The sequence below is a fragment of the Martes martes genome (assembly GCF_963455335.1).
Source record: "Martes martes genome assembly, chromosome: 6".
Taxonomy (NCBI): domain Eukaryota; kingdom Metazoa; phylum Chordata; class Mammalia; order Carnivora; family Mustelidae; genus Martes; species Martes martes.
The window spans coordinates 83571327-83576402 of NC_137893.1; positions in this window are offsets into that span (position 1 = coordinate 83571327).

Below are 5076 nucleotides of genomic sequence, written 5' to 3' on the forward strand. Positions count from 1 at the left end.
ATTGGTGCCCAGACGGTGTGTCTTGATCTGGGGTTCAGAAAATGTGGGTCTTTGGGGAGAGGGTGACCAAATATCCCTGTTTGCCCAGGGCTGAGGGGTTTCCCGGGGTGTAGGACTTACAGTGCTAATACCTGGAAAGTCCCAGATAACCCAGGACTGTTGGTCACCAGTACGGTTCGCCGCTGGGCTGCACATTAGCATCACCTGGGGAGCTTCAAAAAAAAAAACCAAAACAAAACAATGAAGGGGCACCTGGGTGGCTCAGTTGGTTAAGCATCTGCCTTCAGCTCCGGTCATGATCCTGGGGTCCTGGGATCGAGCCCCACGTCAGGCTCCCTGCTCAGTGGGGAGTCTGCTTCTCTCTCTCCCTCTGCCCCTTCCCGCCCCACTCATGGATGCTCTCTCTGTCTCAGATAAATAAAAAAAAAAACTTTAAAAAAAAGATTTTTAAAAACCCTAAAAATTTAAAAAATACCAATGCCCATATCCATTACAAAGATTGTGGATTTCATTGGTCTGGGGTGAGGGAAGCACGGGAATGCTTTAGAAGTACCATCCTGAGTCTCAGCTTGGACTACCCAGATGAAGAAGAGAGCAAGCAAATCGGCAATGGTTGAGCACCTGTTGAGTGCCAGATGTGATAATAATCAGAATAATAAATAATAAACATCTACTGGGCCAGGCACTGCACTGGGTGTGTACTGGACTATCTCATTTCACCCTCAGGAGTTACAATCCCCATTTTCCAGATGAGGACACTGAGTCGCAAAGAAGTTTAGTTATTGGCTCCAGGTCCTATGGCTGGTGGGGTGCCAGAGTCACGTCAAAGCTCTTTCCATCAGGCAGCTGTTTCCATCAGGCAAGCAGAGAGGGGAGGGGAGTGGGAAAGAGGGAAAAAGTGGGAGGAGGAGGAGAGGGCAGGAACACGCTTGTCCTGCCCTGGGCTCCCAGGTGAGGCTGCTTTTCCCAGAGGGACCACTAGGGGGTAGCAGTGATCCCAGCGTGGGCCCTGACACCCTGAGCCCTTTCCATCCGGCCTGCCAGCTGGGCTCTGCCCTTAAAGAAGGCAAAACGGGGGGTCCTCTGGGTGGCTCAGTGGGTTAGGTGTTTGGCTCAAGTCATGATCTCAGGGTCCTGGGATCCGCCCAGCATCAGGCTCTGAGCTCAGGGAGCAGTCTGCTAACATTTCTCTTTTCCTCTGCCCCTCCCCATGCTCTCTCTCTTTCTCAAATAAATAAATCTTAAAAAAAAAAAAAAAAAAGGCAAATGGACAAGCCATAGATCTTTGCTCCATTCCTGGCCCAACAGTTTGCCTGCACCCAACTTGAGGCTACCTCCCTGCTGTAGGGTATTTTAAAAAGCCCAAGAAAACCTCATTGGCACAGTCTCTCTGGAACCAGCCCAGCCATGAGTTCATTCTTTCATTCCACAAATATTTGTTGAGTGTCTTGATAGGAGCCAAATGCAATTCCTGTACTGTGGAGATAGCAGTGAATGAGACAGATGAAAATGTCTGCCTTCATGGAGTTTATATTCTTATACAACAAAATAAATACATCATCAGATGTGATGAGTGCTTAAATAGAGTGACAAATCATCCCAGACTTTCCTAGTTTTAAAACTGAAAGTTCTCAGGGGCGCTTGCCTGGCTTAGTTCGTGGAGCATCTCAGGGTCATGAGTTCAAGCCCCATGTTAGGTGTAAAGATCACTTAAATAAATAAAACTTAAACAAAACAAAACACTGAAAGTTCTCAGGTCCCAGGAAACGCCTTGGTTCCAGGCAAACCAGAATAGTTGGTTACCCTAGTGGAAGAAATGAACAAGACAGAAAACAGAATGGGGTGTGTGTGTGTGTATGTGTGTTTGTGTGTTTAAAGGAAAATTAAGGAAGTCCTCACTGAGAAGATGTTTGAACAATAACCTAAATAACCTTTAGGAAAGGGGTGCCTGGGTGGCTCAATGGGTTAAGCCTCTGCCTTTGGCTCAGGTCATAATCTCAGGGTCCTAGGATTGAGTCCCGCATTGGGCTCTCTGCTCAGTGGGGAGCCTGCTTCCCCCTGTCTCTCTGCCTGCTTGTGATCTCTCTCTCTCTGTCAAATAAATAAATAAAATATTTTTTAAAATAATAAAAAAATAAATAACCTTAAGGAAAGAAGTAAGAAAGGAAGCCACACAGATACCAGAGGGAAGAGTGTTCTGGGAGGAGGGAATAGTAAGTGCAAAGGTCCTGAGGTAGAATCCTAGCTGGCACATGTAAAGAACCATGAGTGTGGCTGGAGCAGTACAGGCAGGAAAGAGATAAGAAGAGAAGACATCAGATAATCGCTAAACTTGGGGTGAGGTCAGGTAAGGCAGGTGCTGGTCCCGCTGAGGGCTGAGTGAGATGGAGAGTCATTGGGGTGGAGGGGGGCATCTGATTTGTTTTGGCAGATTCCCTCCTGCTGCTTGTTGCATTAGACCAAACGAGGTGAGGGTAGAAGCAGTTTTGAAGCTGTTGTGGCAATCCAGGTGAGAGAGGTGATGAGAAGGGACTGGATTCTGGACTTATTCTAAAGGTAGAGCAGAGATTCCCTTGCAGAGTGAACATGGCGAGACAGGAGGAAGGAACCAAAAGCGACACCGAGTGAGGCCTCTGACCTGAGAGCATGGAGGACAGAACTGCTGCTGACCCAGATGAGGAAGCCCTGGGAGGGGAAGCTTGGCGAGCAACAACACATCAGGTCTCTGCCTCGGACAAGTGACAGCTGAGGCGCCCACTCACGGCCCCGTCCAGTAAGTAGTAAGTAGTTAGGCATCTGAGCCCCGGCACCTGGTCTGGGCTGGGGATGTAGACATGGGAGCTATCATCCCCGAGATGGGTTTCAACCCATGCGTGAAACAGAAGGAGACACGAGTACTGAGCCCTGCAAATCCCACATTTTTAAACTGTGCACATGCCAGAATTCTGAACTTGCCCACCCCAGCATGCTAACCTCTTGACCCACAGTTACCAGTGTGACAAGACTCCTGGACATCATTTATAATAGCTCCCCCAAGTTGAGAACTACATAAATATCCATCCAAATGAGGAGATCGAGGCCTGTAAACTTACACTCACGCAGAGGGACTCATAGACAAACCGCTAAGTCCTCGCAGGGGAAATGGCACGGCTGCTGGACGAGAAGGCTTGAATCTTAGTGTGCTGCCTTGGGAAGATGGCCGTGAGGTGTTCAGTGAGGAATAACAGCAGAAGGAGCTAACACTTCTTTTTTTTTAGATTTTATTTATTTGAAAGAAAGAGTGAGACCACATGTGGTGGGTAGGGGGAGGGGAGAGGGACATGCAGACTTCCCACTGAGCACAGAATCCCGCCTCGGGGCTCCATCCCAGGACCCTGGGATCATGATCTGAGCTGAAGTCAGAAGCTTAACCGACTGAGTCACCCAGGCGCCCCAGGAGCTAACATTTCTATGTTCTCACTGTGTGCCAAGCCCTGTACCATGGTCTTGGAGGAGATTATTTCATTTGATTCCTTAATGACCTTAGAAGTAGATAGAATATTCGGATCCCCATTCTACAGATGAGGAAACTGAGGCACTCTTGGTTGAGTAACTTGTTTGTAGTCACCGAACATGGGAGAGAAGGGGCAGTGTCCCAAGCCACTGTGTGGTGAAACGTTCCAGTCCTGCTTGGGTGAAGACAGTTCATATCTATCTGCACCATCTAAGGGGCTACACAACATACTTTAGGAGTGGTTGGTTTGCTTTCTTCTTTAGATGCTTCTGTGGTATTTGGATTTTTTTCCCCCAATAACATATATTACTTCTATAATCCCAAGAACAAAGACACTTCCCCATGTTAAGGGGAAAATAAAGGAAGGAGCAAAGGAAGACTCATCTATTCTGTCCTACTGAGCAGGGTCCCTAAGAGTTCAGTGCTGGAGCCCAGAGGCTGCGAGCCCCAGAGGCCACGGGGAAACACTACCTGGAAACACCCAGTGGGAGTGGAGTCACTTGTTAGTCCATGAATGAGCGTGGAGACATGGAAACATGTAGTGACAAAGGGGTGGGGGGATGGGGCCTGTGCTTACTTGGCAGAACTTGGGTCCCATCAGAAAGTCATAGACATGGAGAGGGTGCCATCCTTGAGGATCTTCTCCTGGTAGCTCAAATGGTCCAGTGGGACTCAGGGGAGCCCCTGATCTCTCCTGGCACCTTCTCACCCTGGACTCACTTGCTCACTGACACTGTGTGTCCCAGGCTCTGGCTATACAGCAGCAAAGACTCTAAGGGCTTTGGATTTCTTCTATGAGAGGTCCCTATCTATAAAAAGCTGGAGGCTCCCCTAACAGTCTGGCAGCTCTGGTGCCCATGCACCCCCACCCTGTGGGGGAGGAGTTCAGGAGGGGGAGGGGAGGCTGGCCAATGCCAGAGTGGGGGCATCTCTGGAGGGCGGAGTGGACCCAGGCGCCCCTCATTCATTCATTTCTTGCTGTATCAGTGCTGGAGTATTTCATGATGCAGTGAGCACTTGGCACTCATCATCTTCTTTCATTCCATAACCGGCTTTTGACGTCATTTCAGGCAACGACGTTTTGCAGATGGGAAGGTGAAGCCGAGCAAGGCCAACGCTAAATAACTTGTCCACGGTCACCCAGCCTGTGAGCCAGGAATGAATGCAAATTAAAACCCAGGCCCATCGGATTGCACAGTCTGACCCCAGCTGGCACTAGGGGGCAGTATTTCCCAGCGGTTAGCGGGTCCGGGCCGTAGCACAGCTCCGCCACTTACTGGCTCTGTGGTCTTGGGCAAGGCTTCACTACTCCGTATGGGGGTTTCTCCACCTGCCAAAGAGGGATAACCATGGTCCTATCTCTCTAGGGGCTAGGGTGTAACTGAATGAATACGTGTCCAGTACTCAGCGCCGTGGTGGCCACACGTGATTATTAATAGGCCTTCACGGCCATTGGCTCTTTCCTACATGCCCTGCAATGCACCTTATTTATGGAGGACCTGGGGATATCAAATCGAAAAAAATCACAGTTCCTGCTCTAAGGGAGCTCGATTCTAGGTCATTAACATCACTTGGGAAGCTTT